The following is a 20,932-nucleotide window of genomic DNA, read 5'->3' on the forward strand; positions in this document are numbered from 1 at the left end:
GAATATGAGAAAAATATATCACACTGCAATCTATTGCAAGTCGACGTTGAATGCGTTGAGGGAGCTTACCGAAAATAAGTTTTAATAGTAAAGGAATTATTTTTAATTTTGTCTCTTTTCTTAAGGTGTTTTAGTCCTTAAAAGGACTGCTTTGGTTCAAATAATGTTTTCTTTATATTTTTGATGTAAATCGTCTCATTCTTAAATGTATGTATTTAGAAAAAAGGTTGGTGTAGGGTTTTCTAAAAAATCATACATGATATGCGCACGTAAATGCTTTATCACTCAGCTCATGTCTCTTCTGGCCTCCTGCAAGAATACTCAAATCTGCGCCGTGGATTTTTCTTGCAAATACACCTCTTCTTCACATTGTATGGCACCTCCATGTAAAATTTTGTCCTCCAATTTATTCGAAACCTTCACTTCTATGTTATGGTTCAGATAGTCTATCAATAAAAAAATAGTTAAAATGTGTCTTGCTTACTAGAAGGATTAGTTGAATCATGCTTAGTGTAGTGAAACGGCAAAACCCTGTAATGGAATATAAACATAAAAACATTGTAACAGTAATTATTTAAAAAAAAATAAAGAAAATCTGTAATATTCGATAAGAAAAGTGAAAAGGAAATTTGGTAAGTTATCTCATCCTCTTAAAAAGTATCATGGATTTAACGATTATTGTTCAGTTTTCTGAACAGTTCTTAACGGCTACAATTGAAAATAATTTATATTTGTGAATATATACAGGAACAGATATCACGTTAGAAATATTTATGTGCATTATCGCCAGCATATACGATAGTGTTCATGTTGGATATATTAATACATATAGTAATAATTAATGTATGCAATACAAATATTGTACTGGCTATGTAAAGGATCACAAGTGATGCTAAACTAATAAACAGACAAGAACTAGTTGTCTTATTTGGTGGTGGTGCATACATGTTCTAGGATAAGAAAATCTATAAATGAAGGAGGTCTGTGCAACCAGAGTTGAAAACTATTTTGTAACAGAAACCTTCGCGTCTTATTACGTAACAAGTATGCTGTATACAAATGCGTGTTTCTATACTTTTCGATGGGGTATATACCGAGAGTTGAAGAGAGAAGCGAGCCGCATTTGCAAACAAAAAAGGAAAGACGCCGAAATTTGTGAGTATGAAGAGCTTGACAAGCTGGCCAACAGGGGTAATGCTCCAAAAGTTTACGTAAAGATGCGAAACCCAATACATAAAAGGTTTCAACGGAGCATACTCTTGTAGAGCACAAAGAGGTTCTGTTCAATCCACAAACAAAGATACGACACAATCTGCGCCAACTACCGTATATAATGTTCCATGGAGCGTATGTTTGTGAAATATTAAGGCCATCAAAAAAACAAATTGGACCTTATCAGTATGGCTTTAGGCATGCGCGAGTGAAAATAAAATCGAGACATATGACCTCTTCGTCGATTTCAACGCTGAGCTGAATGAGATGTACGACGACACCGACATAGTTCAGCGAATGAAAAGACAGCGGCTGCGCTGGCTAGGTCATGTCATGAGTAGGGACGAAAACACTCCAGCTCTGAAAGTATTCGACGCAGAACACGCCGGGGGAAGCAGAGGAAGGAAATACCTCCACTACGTTTTAAAGACCAGTTGGAGAAGGACCTGGCTTCGCTTTGAATCTCCAGTTGCCGCCACGTTTCGAAAAGAAAAAACGATTGCCACGCTGTTGTTAACTCGGCTATAATCGCTATGCGGTGTCTACGCCAGTAAAGAAGAAGAAACATTTAATTTACCAGGTATACCGGTATGAAATAAGTGTTTTTACTGAAAATTATGTACTAATTTTGAATGGAAAAGTAAAATAAAACTATTCAAAGTATTGACTATTGCTTCTTACACATTTTGGCCATTGAGGACACAATGTCCATTACCATTTCTATGGTCGTCTTTTGAAGTATACCACTCAGAGACCCAGGTTTCGACTTCTGCGTAAGAATCGAAGTGCTGCTCAGCCAAGTAGTTTGATTGTATCCTGAACCTATGCAGGTTCATTGTGGTGTAACAAAATAACTTTGCCGTATATTTTGGTCCATTGTGGTTGTTTTTCGATCAATGTATGGTTCAAAATGATCATTTCTTATCTGTAGTAATTAGAATTAATAGCTACACCAGGTTTTAGAAGTTAATTATATACCGCACTCTTCGGATCCCAACAAACGCGGAGCATTGCCTTCTTACCGAGTGGATCTGTTTTTGCAGTCGATATCCCAGATTAACCCATGATCTTCTCCGATTATGATGTAAACTGATTTTCTGTTATGTTTCTAAAGCAAAATTTCGGAAGCGTTTTTTCGATTTTCCATTTGGCTTTCATTCAATTCATGTGACACCCATTTTGCACACTTTTGGATCTTTCCCCAACGGTCTAAAATTGTTTGTTGTGCAACATTTAATTACAACATTTACTATTTGCTTTTAACTCAAAGTATCGTCTTCATCAAATATTGCTTGAAGTTCGGCGTTTTCAAACTTTTTTGGTGGTGTTCCAAATCGTTATCTCTGAACCGTTTATTACGTGCTAGTTTTGATAGAGCATGATCACAACATGCCTCGAGAAGCATTCGATGCAGCACTTCTCTGATCCTCAAATAATTACTTTTCCTTACAAAATTGGCATTTTCAACACAATATGATGTAGTTTATCTAATGACAGGGTTATTAAATTTGTTTGACAGATATTATGTCAACCAAACAGAAACAAATTTAAAGCTGATTCACAACAAATGCTTCCCACCAACATATTTGTATCTTTACGCTCACTTCATACTGGTAGACCACGGTAATTCCCTGTTAACCTAGTATAATAGTTGTCCATAAGAATCGCGAATCCCCTGGATAGTTTGTACTTTATTTGCCAAAACAGCCGATTTGCATGTCCTGCCTTTTGTTTTGGAGATGAGATGAACAATTTTGATTAAACGAGCACACAGCAATGAAACGTTTTCATGTTGAAAACGTTGTTACAGCCAACAATTTAATTGCTCATTTGCATTTGCAACAACAAGCCCAATCGGTAATGACAGGAACGGCTCAGTCTCTCTTTGCCACTGGAAAACAAATCAGCATAATGGAATAATCTTTACAAAAATAACATTTCGTTTTGTCTTTATTTCTGTGAATATCTCTCTATTAGTTGTGGGTATCTTAATTGCCGTTAAATATGCAACTGCCAAAGTGCACAATGGTACAAACACTATTCAATTGTTTTGACAATCAAGAAACGTGATTAAGTCAAAAGTGTGACATTCCTCTACTTCAGCTTACTCTTTACAATTCCCTCTCTTTTCTCTACTTCGGACCAATCGCTAACGCTGAATTGACTAACTTCAGAGTAGGAGGTGAAATCATCGCTGCAGCAATTGTTTGTGTACTAAATTCCCCCGACTAAAGTTAATGGTCTTTTCTCATTATGTGAATAACCTGAATGGTTAATAAATGAATATATTAATATAAATTTAACTCTCAACCAAGACCAGAATGCTGGCTCGTCCACTAGATCGATCGGGAATCCAGCCTCATAATTTCACCCATCCATCCACTTTTCGAACATTATCCAATCCCACACCACGAATAGAAAGAGGAACAATAGAAGTTGAAAATATGAGGTCAACTTTAAGATTGAGATTACATTTAATAAAAGGAAATTTTCAAATTTCTAAATAATGTGAAAATTATGTTCAATACAAAGGCTGCAAACAAGACGGAGAGAGCCAAATAACAAAATGAAATAACTGTTTTTTACTACAATTGATCCTATGGGTAATGTTCAAATAAAATATACATACGAGGTGTGTTCAAAAAGTATCGCGAATTTTGAATTTTCGCGGGTTACGTATATTCGAAATTCGAATTTTTTGTGGCGTTATGTTGGTACTCATGTCTCTCACTTATGCCGACAAGCTCGGCCATTTTAAATGTTCATTTAATTGTTGACAGCTGCTTTGCTTGCACGTGTTTTGGATCGTCTTCGATTTTTACCTATTCAAAAAAATGGATCAAAGACCTGTATCAAATTTTGTGTGAAAACAAAATTAAGTTCGCGGATGCATTCCGGACCGAAGCAACGTTTATCGGTGGTACAAAATGTTCTCAGAAGGCCGAGAAGATGTGACAAAAATTGGCTTTTGCACCACGATAACGCCCCTGCTCACATATCGTTGCATGTGCGCGACTTTTTGGCCAAAAACAACACACACAGCCGCAACCATCGTATTCCCCAGATCTGGCCCCCTGTGACTTTTTCTTGTTCCCTAAACTGAAGAGGCCCACGAAAGGACGACGTTACGCTTCTCTTGACGAGATAAAGACGGTATCGAAGGAGGAACTGAAGAAGATAAAAAAAATGAATTTTTGAAGTGCTTCGAAGATCGGAAAAACCGTTGGCATAAGTATATAATATCTCATAGGGATTACTTTGAAGGGGACAAAATAGATATTCATGAATAAATAAATAATTTTTGAAAAAACACAAAATTCGCGATACTTTTTGAACATACCTGGTATATTTATTTCCAACAATTTAATCCAAAATAGCATATCACTAAAATATATTTACAAAATTTGATTTGATAAGATTTTGAGAAAAAAGCTGTAAAAATTCCTATTTTGTGCAGATAGGTAAATATTAACAAAATACGCAGATGCCGTTTAATTTTTGTTTTTTGTTATTGCTTTGGTATCACTTATAAATAATTTTTGTGGTCACCCCTATAAAAGCAACGCATCACATAATTAAGTGTCATTATGTTGTATGAACCATTGATTTATCAGCCAAATGTAACTACGTCCGAATTTGATATCATTTCCATTAATTTTTCCTTCGAACAATTGTCATTCGATGGGCTTAATGTACTTCCTCACACAGAATATTTTGTTTTACATTCGCTCGGAGCATTGCCTTTGGGAAAGCGGAGGGGTCATACTCGCACACGACCGCTCTGCACCGGTGCGTCAGCTAATAGGATATCAATATATTGGCAAAAACTCTGGGACAGTAAATTATCTCCGGCAAAACCACCCACCACAGAAAAGACTACGAAGTAATCTTACAGAGAGTGTTGTCTTTAATATAAAACAAGTAAGGAAGGGCTAAGTTCGGGTGTCACCGAACATTTTATACTCTCGCATGATAAAGTGATAAGCGAGATTTCAGGCGTGGTTGTGAACCGATTTCATCCATATTTCGTACATGTCATCAGGGAATTTTATTGAAATCGGTCGAGTAGTTCCTGAGATATGGTTTTTGGTCCATAAGTGGGCGTCGCCACGCCCATTTTCAATTTTTAAAAAAAGCCTGGATGCCTTCCTTCTGACATTTCTTCCGTAAAATTTAGTGTTTCTGACGTTTTTCGTTAGTCGGTTAAAGCACTTTTAGTGATTTTCAACATAACCTTTGTATGGGAGGTGGGCGTGGTTATTATCCGATTTCTTCCATTTTTGAACTGTATATGGAAATGCCTAAAAGAAATGACACTATACAGTTTGATTGACATAGCTATAGTAGTTTTCGAGATATGTACAAAAAAGTTAGTAGGGGGCGGGGCCCCGCCACTTTTCCAAAAAAATTATGTCCAAATATGCCTCTCCCTAGTGCGATCATTTGTGCCAAATTTCATTTTAATATCTTTATTTATGGCTTAGTTATGACACTTTATAGGTTTTCGGTTTCCGCCATTTTTTGGGCGTGGCAGAGGGCTGATTTTGCCCATCTTCGAACTTAACCTTTTTATGGAGCCAAGAAATACGTGTACCAAGTTTCATCATGATATCTCAATTTTTACTCAAGTTACAGCTTGCACGGTCGGACGGACGGACAGTTTTAGGACTTACAAACAACCGTTATGTGAACAAAACTATAATACTCTCTTTAGCATCTTTGTTGCGAGAGTATAAAAATACGTATATTATTTAAAATGCATTAATCAACCACGAACGTTGGTAAAAATATGTAAACCAAAAATATTAATATTCATGTATATATTAAGTCCAAAGACGGTCGATTCAAAGACGCCGCCGCTATTATGCGGGTTTTATTTTATATTTCGGAATTAGGTTACCCTACCCTGGTCACTACTATTTCGTAAAGTTTTACTTTTTTGATGTTATACATATTAAGAACGTTTTGTCGTATGAACGCTATTTGTGTTATTTAGAGAATATTCATCTCGGGCGAAAAAATCAAAATTTCTAACATTTTAGCGCGACTATTTTTTGGATCTTTCGATGTCAGTTTACTCAGCAATCGATGAACTTAATGAAATTGTTGAGGATAAAAATACATCAATGACTAGTGTTTGTCGATCGAATGGTGAATTCAATACGAATTTCGTCAAGGTCGTTCAAAATCGGTTTTTGTTCCGGAAACTATTGATGCTGTGTACAAATTTATATTGCAAAATCGGAAATATATAAGCATTTCACTCAAAACAAATTTGTTCACGTTGAATCCATTTTTCAATCGCACACAAAAAATCGTGTTTCGATTGGTCGAAACAAATGTTAAAAAATATGGTATATTTTGGTATACGTCTAAGACATTGCGACGGATGATGAACAGTGAATTTACGACTATAATCCTGAAAGTAAGCAGAAGTTAACTGTAAATTATTGTATAGGGGCTTCTTGAAAAGGAGAATCCAATAAATTTTGCTCGCGACCGAAGCACATCCAACCAAATTAATACCCGGACACATCGCAACCGTACTACTATCATATCATTTGTCGGAACTGCCGATACCGGACGATAACATATATCTGCTATACCAACTGAACAATCGGAATCAAGTTCTTGTATGGAAAACTTTTGCATTTGACAAGATATATTCACGAAATTTGGGACGGATCAGTTTATAAGGCAACAATGTAATCTCCGAAGAAATTGTTCAGATCGGCACACTCACGGCTTGTACGCAAAACTTTCGCATTTGACGTGGTATCTTTACGAAATTTGACATGGATTACTGGTTAAGGTAATAATATAATCTCCGAAAAAATTGTTCAAATCGAATTGTTATAGCATGAAGCTTCCATAAAAACCGGACACATAGGCTGAGTTCCAAGTTGCATGTTGCTTTGCATTAGTACGAAGTATAGAATTCCTTAAAATCAAACTGCTTACGATATACAAAGTATCGAGTACCGATAAATTTTTATGCGTATTAGATGCGCATACATTGAGCATAGGGCGCATCTCTATTTTTTGTGATGCTCAAATTTTTTTCCATTGAACAATCCAAGCAATGCCGCTTTTTGCTTTTTTCTCTTGTTTTTCAAATGATTTTTAAAGATTATCGAGGAGTTGCTGCGGCGACTTTCACATAAATCTAAAAAATTGTTAATAAATAAATTTAAATTCACACTTGCCGCCATAGCTGTTGGTTGTTTTGAAAACAATTGTCACAAAATGTCAAAGTTGATACAATATCGGTATCGCAACAATGCAAAGCAACATGCAACTTGGAACTCAGCCATAGTTACTAAAGGAAATGCACCTGCAAAAGGTATATTAGCTTCGGTGCAGCCGAAATTAACGTTTTTTCTTGTTTTTTGATTTCCGCATATGTACATGTTCTCTGTGGCAAAGGAAGTGAAAGATTCGTGTGTGTATGTAGTTTGTACCGTGACAAGCTTTTGAGATCAATCTGCAAAGACAAAACTCAATGCGGCTGAGAAATAAGTAAACAAAATCGGAAAATATTAAAAATTAAAAATAAATAAAAATAAAAATCATGAAACAGACGTGTTTAGAAGTAATGACTTCCGAATTCGCAACATATTTGTAAGCACAGCCAGACACACATTTGTATGTATGCACTTGGATTTATACCATAGAACGTTATGCTCCATTTGTTGGCCTCTGAGAACGGGCCAAGTAAGCCAATCGATCAATTTACGTTGTTTTGACATGAAGCAATAGAAGAGAAAGCCCCGAGGCCTTTTTCTTCTTAACAACACAGAAATATTTGCAGCATTGTTGTATTGTGAATTTTACAAATACATTTGGTTTTTTTCAACACGTTACTGTTAACATATCACCCCCTTTGCCACTTTAGCTTAAATTTGTATTTTTTATGTACAAAGCTCTAAGTACCGCTACCATTGCGGGATTATTTTGAATATCCCAAAGTAATGCCACTCTACTATAGCATCATCCACTTGAATATGCGAAATATTATCTATAAATCGTTGCCTTGCCTAACCGACGTCTTAAGACCATCAGTAAGTATCACTGTCATATTAAAGTGTAAAGCATATACTTCATATGGGTGTACCATGATCATATTTTATAATTAGCAGTACACTCGAGCGTATTTCTGACATGTAAAAAAACTTCTTAAAATCCATCAGAAGTGCTCATAGTGACATTTCTAAAGCCAGTAATAAAATCCGCTCAAAATGGTTTTGCCTTCTTAGAAGGCATAACAATTTCACATGCACTGAACTTCTCCCTTTTTACTATTTATTTTTGCAAAGGCTCCACTGTGCTGCGCTGACCAAGATGCTAAAGTAGCATTTTCTTTGAACGATTCCAGTTTGCCACAAAACTACTTTGTTTTCTCCCAGTCCGCTAGTATTTAAGTAGAGAGCCTCGCGGTGTGCGACATCAGATTTCACACATTCTCAACCAGCCGGTTAACGGTTTTTAATGCAGTCCCTTTCTTGCTGCATTCATTTAAGAGAGATACACTCTAGCATGCCAGCAAGCACAGAATACGAGCACTTATTACGACGCGCAGCTGGAGCACTTATTGGCATATATTACTTCGCCATAACGGACAGATGAGCCCAGTCGAGGTGAACCACAAAGAGACGAGACAATCAGTCAGTCATTCACTTTCCTGTTATTTTTCCTTCGACTTATGTATGTGTTTATATGAGTTTGTGATGGTGAAGCCGCAGATACCTATTAGGTATTCCGTGGCTATTTGCTTTTGTTTTGGCAAGATATGCTGGCGAGGCAGCTGTTTCCTGGATGCCTCAATTGCCTAGATTGGATTGCACTGGGCCATTGGCTGAATGAATGCTTGGCTGGTTTACTTGATAATTGGTTCGGTTGCGGGTTCGATGGTTGTTACGTGGCTCGTTTTGGTGCTCGATGTTTTGATAGACAGACAGCTAGCTGCTGGAGCGCACCGTAACTAGTGAACCACATAATATTGGGTTGATTAGTATGCAGAATTGGATGCATCTATGCCATATTAATCGATGGTGGTGGTGAAGATCGACAGCATGATCAGCTTTCAAGCAGACAGTGGAAACAACTAAAATATCGTAAGATACGAATGTATGTACATATGAAGGTATACAAAGATGCGGAAATGAATGAGCAGCATATGTAGCGCTTGTATTACAGAATAACAGTACAGCAGATACGTTCCCTGCAACGATCTTATCATTCAATCTTTTTAAATGCTAAAAACACTATAAAGAGTTGTAATGTAAATACATACATGTATGTAGTGTAGTGTATGGTTATATGAGCTCTGAATAAGCGGAAATGGCGGATCAAGATCAGTTGCCGCAAATAAGCTTCACTGTCCTTCGTCGAAATACCAGCAGGAAACCATGTTCCTATGAAAACGGGAAATGTAGCGTGAGTAGTGTTCTCATTAAAGAGCTATACCAGTGTGACACTTTAAAAAAAAAAATAATTTGCTTTTTCGATATATTTGCTGAAACCTTAAACGGGTTTTTCTCGAAACGACGTTTTTCAAAATTGCTGACATAATAACTCAATTAGAAATTGATCGATCTACTTCGAATTAAAACTGAGTGTTTTTAAATATATTTACTATACAATGGCCTACAGTCTTTTTGATTAGTTGAAAATCATCAATTTGTCATTAAAAAAACTAAAATTTTTTACTTGAAAAAACAATGTTTTTTCAAAATTACGCCATTTTGTTAATTTTTGATATTTTTCAAAGATCGGAATTCATTGTATAGGAAATATCTTTAAGTTTAATAAACTTTTTAAATTTTTTTGTTTCAGCTACTCATTCGGCTGCAATCATGCCAGCAGTTGGGCACTTTTTTTTTGGCATCTCCGAAGTATGGGCAGTCCGTTATTTTTCAGCATTTTTATAAAAAAAAAAATCTTAAAATATTGCTAAAAATATACCTTGTTACCTTCAAAGAAGTTCGAAATATTCAATCGCGTACTTTCTCTTAAAAAAATTCACTAAAATCGCCTAATTTTTCATGTGTCACAATGGTATAGCCCTTACGGGGCATCTCGACAGGATAAAATCTATGTCTCACTAACTGTATTGCCGTTCCTATTGCCTGTGGTGACTCTACATTGCTTATTGCTTACAATATATGGCAAACTAATTAGTATTCCATATATTGTAAGCAATAAGCTGTCACTTCAGCAGTTTGGCGGCGCAGTTTTCATTTCTATGAAAATTTCGAAGAGGCAACATATCTTGTTGTTATAAAAATAATGTACATTTGCAAAATAACATTATTCCAAAAAATTAATATTTAGTTTAATATTTAATTTACAGAAAAATTATGCAATTGGGTTGGGAATGAGCGAAGTCTTAAATTTAATAAAATTATACAAGCATAAATCAAAATATCTTTGCTCATTTTAAATTTATTATTTTAATTGGTTTATTTATGTCACAATTATTATATAGTAGTCCAAAAATATGAATTCTTATTTTTCCAAAAATACGTTTGTGAAAGAAGGATTTTTTCAAGTGTAGAAGCGAGTTTGGGAAAAAATTTTGATATTTATGGTTACGTATTTTCTAATGAGTCGCTTCTCATCTTGTAAAGAGAAAGAAAACAAGAAAAACAATATACAGCCCTAATCAATTTAGATTACTGCAACATTATTGGCTATTACAGGTATAAATAAAAAATATAAATTTTGATAAAAATCTTACTTTTATTGAACTAAGTTGTATATGTTAGTATATATAAGCAATACATTTACTTCTACTTTTAATCGTATCAACTCATTGCTAGTGGCACGTACCGGTTTTTTTCTGTAACTTCCGGTGATCAAATTGAAATTTTAATTTTGTTATATGTATTTTTAAAATCTTTATTTATTCTTGCAAGTCCTATTCGTCTCCCTCTGCAATACACTTATGCCAACGAATTTTCCAATCACCATAGCATTTAGAAAAATCTTCCGTCGTGAGGGCCATCAAAGCTTTCTTCGGTTCGGCTTTTATATCCTCAATTAAGTCAAAACGGTGTCCTCGAAGTGGTCATTTGCGTTTGCTGAATAGCCAGAAGTTACACGGGCCCAAATCAGGCGATTACAGTAGTTCCGGATCGATATTTGTTTAAGTTTTGGCGAAATGATCACGAATAACCAATACAGTATGAAATGGTGCATTATCGTGGTGCAAAAACTAAGATTTTTCACAATTCTGGTCTCTTGAAGCTCACGTAAAAGGCGCATAACGCTCAAATAATAATCCTTGTTGACAGTTTTGCCTGGTGGAAGGAATTCATAATGTACCACACCAAGATAATCGAAGAAAACTGTCAGCATGACTTTGATTTTTGAGCGATTTTGACTTGGTTTTTTCGGTTTCAGCTGACCTTTAGCCCGATATTCACTCGATTGATCGGGATTTTGGGATCGTAAAAGTCATCTCTAGTTAGTTATGATGCGTTTTATTACGTTTTGATAGTCCGAAAGCATTGTTTCACAGATGTTAACACGACGACCCCTTTCGAAAAAATTGAGTGTTTTTGGAACCATTCGAGACCGTCTTTGAACTCGTTATACCTCTTGTAAACACTTTTAGAAGGCTTTTTGCAACATCCGCAAACAAAATTTAATCACACTTCTTTGTTCAATAAATAAACATAGTAAAAATTGAAGAATTCACTTTTAGAACCTCACAAAACGACGCGTATCTCAAATACTAATGAGTATTTTGACGTGAAATTTAGCATAGATGTCACTAACAGTACTACCAACTTACAGAAAAAAAATTTACCGATGCGAAAAATACGCGTAGTATAAATTAAATATTCACTTTTCAACTTGATCACAGTAGTTTGAGAAGTTTCCCGAAGTGTCTTACTTTAACATTAGAGCATGACTTCAGAAAAGCATCTTTCTTATGTTTCGTAAGGTTCACCTTTGCCAGCTCAGAGGCGCCCCAAGTCACATAGACACGAGTATTATCTAATATTTTATGTTATAAATTTATGACTGCTAAGATATAATTTGATGTTTTTAATCAACACATTTACAAGTAATTTATTCGTTTGTTCTCACTTTTGACAAGTTTGCCTTTTTCTGCCGGAAATTAAGAACTCTAAGCCACACATTTGCACACCAGATGTATTTCCATTGACAGTAACGGTGTCACCAGCTTGATTTCGAAAGAAATACAGACCGATGATTCCACAAGACCAAAACCACACCAAACTGTCAATTTAGGTGGATGTAATTATTGTTCATAAATAAATTGTGGATTTTCTTCGCACCTGAATCGACAGTTTTCTTTATTTACCTCACCAGTCAGATGAACGTTAACCTCATCCGAGAAAAGGATTTTCTTAAAAAAATCGTTATCGTTTTCAAGTTGTGCCAAGGCAAAATCAGAAATTTTCAACATTTACGGTAGACCAATGACTTCAGTTCTTGAGTGAGTGAGAACATTTCTATAGGGATGCAAGCCCAAATACTTTCTCAAAATTATTCAGGTTGTGGTTTCAGACTGTGGGAGTCTTGAGAACGTTGGAATCTATAAATTGTAGTCTTCAGCAACATTTGCCTGAACGGGAGCAGTATTTTCATTAGTTCGAATGGTTCTTTGTCTCAATGACAATTGAACATTATGTAAACAAGTAAGGAATGGCTAAGTTCGGGTGTCACCGAACATTTTATACTCTCGCATGACAAGTTTCATCAAGATATCTCAATTTTTACTCAAGTTACAGCTTGCATGGACGGATAGACAGACATCCGGATTTCAACTCTAGTCGTCACTCTGATCACTTTGGTATATGTAACCATATATCTGACGATATATACCGTTATTAGCAACTTTATTGTGAGAGTATAAAAATGATGCCCTCTGAATTATATGAAAATATCTGAGAGATTTACCGATATTTTCGGTAAAAAATTGGTTAGGTTGGTTAGGCACTGAGTTCTACGTGTTCGATATCAGGGGCCTTGAAAAGATATAGTCTGATCACGACAATTTTTCCACAAGGGATACCTCAGCTCAAATACCATATTTGTGTAAAGTTTTACTCCGCTATCATCATTGCTTCCTAATGTATATATTATACAGAGAAGGCATCAGATGGAATTCAAAATAGCGTTATATTGGAAGAAGGCGTGGTTGTGAACCGATCTCACATGTACATGTCATCAGGGTGTTAGAAAATATTATGTACCGAATTTCATTGAAATCGGTCGAGTGGTTCGTTAGATATGGTTTTTGGTCCATAAGTGAGCGACGCCACGCCCATTTTCAATTTTTAAAAAAGCCTGGATGCAGCTTCCTTCTGACATTTCTTCCGTAAAATTTAGTGTTTCTGACGTTTTTTGTTAGTCGGTTAACGCACTTTTAGTGATTTTCAACATAATCTTTGTATGGGAGATGGGCGTGGTTATTATCCGATTTCTTCCATTTTTGAACTGTATATGGAAATGCCTAAAAGAAACGACTCTATACAGTTTGGTTGACATAGCTATAGTAACTGTCTCTTATACACATCTAGATGTGTATAAGAGACAGAAACGACTCTATACAGTTTGGTTGACATAGCTATAGTAGTTTCCGATATATGTACAAAAAAATTAGTAGGGGGCGGGGCCACGCCCACTTTTCCAAAAAAAATACGTCCAAATATGCCCCTCCCTAATGCGATCCTTTGCGCCAAATTTCATTTTAATATCTTTATTTATGGCTTAGTTATGACACTTTATAGGTTTTCGGTTTCCGCCATTTTGTGGGCGTGGCTGTGGGCCAATTTTGCCCATCTTCGAACTTAACCTTCTTATGGACCCAGGAAATACGTGTACCAAGTTTCATCATGATATCTCAATTTTTACTCAAGTTACATCTTGCACGGACGGACGGACAGACAGACATCCGGATTTCAACTCTACTCGTCACCCTGATCACTTTGGTATATATAACCTTATATCTGACTCTTTTAATTTTAGGACTTACAAACAACCGTTATGTGAACAAAACTATAATACTCTCTTTAGCAAATTTGTTGCGAGAATATAAAAAAAACATTCCAAAAGCTAAACGGAAGGTGCTAAAATGAGATATACTTTGAAATAGACATGATAACTATTGGAAAAGGTTAAAATGTTAAAATAGGCAAAATGTTATCAGAAGTAAGTCACTTTGGTGCTGAGGAAGGCTTTCAAATAACACAGTACAACAGCTAATCTGGGGGGTGAGAAATTCCAAGTCATGGTGATGGTACTAGGTCAGTATAGTAAAACCGTCAAAGATTTTGGCGTTCGTATGTGTCAGTTTTTTTTATGACCTTTTAAATTGAATTGCCTTTTTGTAACCGTTACAGCGTTGATAACGTACGCAATGTTAATAAAAAGCACATAGAACACACCTGAGTTGCAAATTAAAAATCGCCAAGCATTGGAGTAATAGTAGTTTATTCCAAAAGAAAAAAATGCAGACTAATGCAAGTCTATAGTTTAACTAATAAATAAAACAAGTTTTCATTACAACTTCAATATAAATATGTACATTTGTTATTTTTTGCGGAAAATTAAGAGCGACATTTTCGGGGCCCACACTGTAAATAACACTAAAGTAATAAGTTATGAAAATATAGATCTCCTATAACTTGAAATTCTATTTTATTCGAAATATTTACTAGTTTAATTTGGCGCAACGCTCATGCTGTATGAGATTAACTTTTTATAAATTGTAAAATTTTTATACTCTTGCAACCAGTTGCTACAGAGTATTATACTTTTGTTCACTTAACGGCTGTACGTTTCACCTAAAACTAATCGAGATAGATGTAAGGTTATATATATATAAATGATCAGGGTGACGAGAGAAGTTGAAATCCGGTTGACTGTTCTCTGTCCGTCCGTGCAAGCTGTAACTTGAATAAAAATTGAGATATCTTAATGAAATTTCGTATGTAGGTTGCTTAGTACAAAAAAATTCATGCTCGTAGATAAGCGTAATCGGTCCACTGCCACGCCCACAAGTCGCCATTAACCGTAAATTTATAAAGTGTCATAACGAAACACTAACTTAAGATATAAAAGTGTAATTTTACACAGGGGATCGCAGTGACAAGGGGTACATATTGGAAAAAGTTTTTAAACGTGGGCGTGACCCTGCCCTCTAATATGTTTAATGTGCATATCTCCCAAACCACTAAAGCTACAAAAACCAAATTCGCCCACCACGAATATTACGAGAACCTGTATGATGCGTGATATAAGAATGTGAAAATAATGCCACTTTTCAAATTTTAGCGAAATCTGTCTGTTGGGTTCCGAGATATGGGATTTCACCAAAAAGTGGGCGGTGCCACGCCAATTGTCCAATTTCTACCACGGGCTCTAAAAAGCCTTATCATACCATCTCGCCGTCAAATTTGTACGTTTCTGGTATATTTAGTATCGATTTATCGCGCTTTTAATAGTTTTGAACAGTACATTTTTACACTACGCTAGGAGTTCTTATAATATTTACGTTCAGAAAATTTAGTCGCTGTAACTTGTAATATTTAGGAGATATGAACAATAAAATTATTAGATTATTAGGCCAGGATCCCATCTACGTTTTTAAATTGTTGCCTGTTGTTACTGCGATTACAGTTCTATATCTTAATTTAGTGTTTCGTTATGACACTGATGTATATCTATCTCGCTTAGTTTTAGTAGATACGTACAACCGTTGGGTGAACTAGTTTTTATTACAAACGTCGTATTAATATCTATCGACTTACATAATAACACCGCTTCCAGCTGGCGCGTATTTTCGCATATGCACCGTACATTCATTACAACAGCGCATGTCCATTTAAAATGCACGTAAATATTTATAAGTAATTTTGAATGAAATTACTGCAAAAAATATTTTGGCAGTTAACCATGCGGTCATACATTGTGTAATTATGATTTATGACTGACTGGGGCAAAATATTTGCGCGGCTACATTGTGGCCGACAGCGTGGTGGCAATGCAGCGGGTGATCATACACCCACTCCCGAATCACAAAAATACATAAATATGTTCAAAGATTAAGCTGCGTGGGTGTAGTGGCCTTTACATGCCACAAATGGACATAAATAAGCCAATTAATGAAGATTTTTGCGCGGGTGTTGGCACAAAGCCCTTAAACGTGCACAGCAAAACAATGAATTGGAGTTTATAAATGAGCACTATTTAATTTCATCAAAAGAGTTTATCGCTTTCAACGCCAAACCAAAACGCGTGGGAGTTACTAATTAATAGCTAGACCAAAAGCAAGCTTCTATCAACTGAATTCACATTCTGTAGATCATCAAAGCACTTAAAATGTGTCCCTGGGCTATCAGCTATTAATCAAATATTTTTACCTATCTAGAAATAAAATACAAATTTTTAATTGTTTCACTACAAAATTGCACACACTCGCCAGAATGTTTGTTAGGAACATCGCCTCAATTAGTATTGCTGACATTTTTCTGTTTCTTATTTTCCGATTTTGCTTATAAGAGCAGGTAATTTGCACTCCGCGCATTTCGACTAAACTGGGAGAAAGCGCAATTGCTCAATTGCTTATTCTACCTATGTATGAAAACTTGACGACAGCGGAGCGGGTATGCTTGGAGGCTCTTGGCCGATTAGCCACACAGCTGAGAAGAGATAATGTTCGTGCAAAGCTAAATTACGTCGTCGCTCAGCTTATTCGGCACAATTTTAGTTATTTATTTATTTTATTAAATGCAAAACTAAAGATTATCTGATTGTCATTTACTTGGGAGTGGCCAGATCCGATTATTTTACATATGGCTCAAGCAGCTCACGACTTCCGGTCCTAGACAAAGTATCCTCTAGGTAGCCAAAAAACATCCGTTTGAAGGCCAGCTAAAGCGAGTAGGCGAAACATCCCGTCCACAAGGTTGTGCGAGGGTTTGGGACCCTCCACGTAAAAAACGTCCCCAATAAAAAGGAACAAAAAGCCTCGGAAGAGAAACCCGCCTTTTGATGACGGCCGTGGCAAACGAATTAAGGATAACGGTTTAAGAGCATGCACTTGTCCGGATCCTTAATTGGGAAGGTGCCTCTACCTAGCTGGTTTATGCCTTCGTTAGAGTATAGGCTGACATCACCGCAGTCCAATAAATGCAATGGATGGAACAAGGACTGAGGCGAATAAGTCCTTGAGAGGACTCCGTCGCCGAGTACTGTCATTCACCCCGGTGGAGGAACGTAAGATGTAGGATGTGACCAAAGATGTAACCGAAACCATTGATTAAGTGCCTCGCAGCTTAGAGAAAACAGACTGCCTACCTCGCAACGTTACGATCGACCACAACACGTGCGGGATTGTATAGTTATTATTAGTTGAAGAGGGAAGCGAGACGCAATTGCAGAATTGCAAAAGAGAGAGGCTTGTAAAACTGGCCGACAGGTGTGATGCTCGAAAATTCTACAAAAAACTGCGGCGACTAACAGAAGGTTTCAAAACCGGAATATACTCTTGTAGAACCTCCAGAGGGGATCTAGTAACCAGTGCCCAGAGCATACTAAAATTATGGAAGGAACTTTTCTCTAGCCTGCAGAGCGGAGCAGACGTTCCACTGCCCGGCCATGAAGAAATTGGAATAAAAAATGCGGACAATCTTTTTGTTAGGTATATGATGTCTAAGGAAAGTATTTACATTATTATTATTTATAATATTTCAATAAAGAATGTCACATCCCCCTAAAAGGTCGATGTCGAGAATATTGAAGAGACTTCAATTAAAAAAAAAGTTAGTTCATTATTTTCTTTGAGTAAACCAGCGTGTGATCTACACTGAGTAAAATCGCATTATTCAATTACTAAATTGTACTTTTCGGTACACCCTCCTGAAAATAGGCATAAGTTACCAGACTATTACCTTAAAAAAGTGTGTGTTTGAGAAGAACGCGTTTAAAGTTTGAGTTGTGCACTCCGAGCGCTCCGAACGTCGAGCGGTATTCTTATTTTTGGGCCTTTTTCGAAACCTTCCTATGATAAAGTGGGTTTCCACATAAATTCTAAGGGTATAAGAGACCAGAAAATGCAGACATTTTAAAAAAGATTACCCTACTGACCGCTTATTAATATTGTTTAACGAATGGTAATTACTACCGTGAAATGATGGTAAAAGTGTAATACAAGTTCGAAATTATGTTTAATAATTTACTAATACTAGCACACTTGTATACAATATAAATTTACTTGGTAGGCAATAACGTTTGGCACCTGTTGGATGACGCATCACTGATTAAAATGCAGTTGTAACTAAATATGTGAGAAACATTATAAAAACATTTTTATTCATGCATGTGTGTTTTTTTTTTTTTTTTTCATTTCATTCAAACATAATTGTACATGTCGCCGTTTTTCGTGTCTATTTCCATTTTCACAAAAGCAGAGGATTTAAAATCAATGACATTGAAGTGGAAAAGGACTGGGCCGCATTCTAAACTCACATTCTAACTTCACAAAAATTTAAAGTACTCGTATGTGTCTGCATTTGCTTCCATTATAGTAGGCACACAATCACCAAACCGATGTGCAAGTGGAACAGCAAAATGTTCTAGTGCTCCCTCTGTGAAATGCAGCCGGAAGTTGTAATTGCTGTTTGATATATCTAATCCGTTTTCTATCAGTATAGTATAGAGCCTTTGTTCAACTAAAGTAGCAAATGATGAAAGACAGCATCTGTTGTTGTTTGATTGGCATGTAGAAGATATTATATTCTCTCTCTCTTTCTCGAAAACTTTTTTTTCTGCAGTTTCTCAATTTTTTACTAAGTCTTTTTATGCATATATGTACATATGTGTTGAACATACTTTAACATTTAAATAGAAATTGTTTGTCGGTTATGTATTTTTTTTAATAATTTACAAGTAAAATATACTTTTAAACCACAAAACCGTAAAATTCACTTCCAAGGTATATTTCGTGTAGAAATTACATAAAGCGATTTCAGGAGCTCAAAAAATACTCTGTTCAAAAAATTTATTTGGGGATATTCTTACACATTCTTCGTTTTTTAAGTATTTTAGTTTAACTTACATAGGCGTTCTATTAAAGTTTATTGGTAACGATTTATTCATTATAAATTTCTTAATATATTATAATTTTTTTTTGATATTTATTAAATTTTTAATAATCCCAACTTTCAAATTTGCTTGTTAAGAACTAAAGGTCATCGATATCTCTATATCGTCCACACTCAACCATATTTATAATTTTATAGTCATTAAAATTTTTAATGTGTTGTCGTAATTCGACACTAGCGTTAGCTTCCCACATTCATTATTTGACGAAACCCATAACTCCCTTAGTTTGAAAATTATATATTGCTTCATCCCACGATATTTATTTTAAGATAACTTAAATGAGATACATACGTACATATCATTATATCAATCTTCCCGAAGATATGAAATTTAATATATTGAGCATATGAGAAAATTATATTATTGATATGGCGTTTAAAGTAGAGCATAATTTGAGTAAACCATATCTATATCAATTAGTTTTAGGTGACACAAATAACCAATGCGTGAAAAACAAATATTTTTAGCGATTTTGCAGAGCATTTTTAATTTTGTTAACACTGTTATTTTCGAATTTGCTTTCAATTTTAAACTTTTCTCCAAAATCAGCACTCTTTCAATTTTCTGACTGATATACATACGTAGGTACATACATACCATATATTGCATAAAAGCCACCATTAGTCGGGCAGTTAACATATAATTATTTTATTTAAGAATCTTTTCGCTTTATTTCGTTAACTTTTATTTATGATATTTTATTTTTTTAACTATATAAAAACCTACACTCACACTACTCGCAAACAAACGCGCAAAGTTGCGTCACGCAAAGTTCACCTTTCGCATTATGCTGTGCTCCGTCCGATAAATGCGTTTTTGACAACATTGTTGCAGCAAAATTTTCTCTACTTTTATTTAGTTGATATCGTTCGCATTTTTACTGCCGAAAAGTATTTTACCCGTTTGCACATTTCGTAATTTTGTCACCACGCATAGATTTCGAGCACGCACTCTTTGCTAACTTATTTACTACTTCGTGTTTGATTAATTTCCAATTGTTTTTGTTTGCTTTTCATTTTAGCTTTGGCTTTGGCTTGAGTTTGGTTTTATTTGCTTGTTTAAAATTTTCAACACAAACAACACTATAATATTAAAAGTAACCCTATATTTCGTTCAAACAATGCATTGATTTATTTTCGCAACACACTCTTATTTTCACTGTTTGATATCGTCACACTCTTGCATATTCATCAATACAAACCTTACCGTCGTTTGCAATTATTTGAACTTTGGAAGTATGTAAGTTATTATTTTTTTGCCTTTGCTTGTCAGAAAAACTCCGCATCGCACAATTAGCCTTTGTTCGTATATTTTCCCAAATATGTAATTTTAGACCATCCGACTAATGAAATCATATATTAATCGTTGGCAACATTCCCGACACTGACTAACATGGCAACACCAACGCCATCCAAAGCACCTATTGGTTCGAATGGGAACCGCGATCAAACCAGAGAATTTATAAACATAGAGAACACTCACCTCACAACCACAGCATTSACGATGTAAAATGTTAACATTTTTAACAGTTCTCTCACATACTCAAACACATGCAACTTGTTGGAAGGTATAGGAA

General features: G+C 35.5%; 1 long non-coding RNA gene across 1 annotated transcript; it reads right to left on the reverse strand.

Annotated features, from left to right (window-relative positions):
* Nucleotides 1-282: 282 nt before the first annotated feature.
* On the reverse strand, nt 283-20,727 carry LOC108976572. Its single transcript, XR_001993963.1, has 2 exons — nt 20,563-20,727; nt 283-446 (listed from the first exon to the last, which is right to left on the reverse strand). It is a non-coding gene; the product is annotated as an uncharacterized LOC108976572 (long non-coding RNA).
* Between the last annotated feature and the right edge of the window lie 205 nt (nt 20,728-20,932).

This window comes from Bactrocera latifrons, unplaced genomic scaffold, assembly GCF_001853355.1.
Source record: "Bactrocera latifrons isolate USDA-ARS-PBARC rearing strain unplaced genomic scaffold, ASM185335v1 scaffold_78, whole genome shotgun sequence".
Classification (NCBI taxonomy): domain Eukaryota; kingdom Metazoa; phylum Arthropoda; class Insecta; order Diptera; family Tephritidae; genus Bactrocera; species Bactrocera latifrons.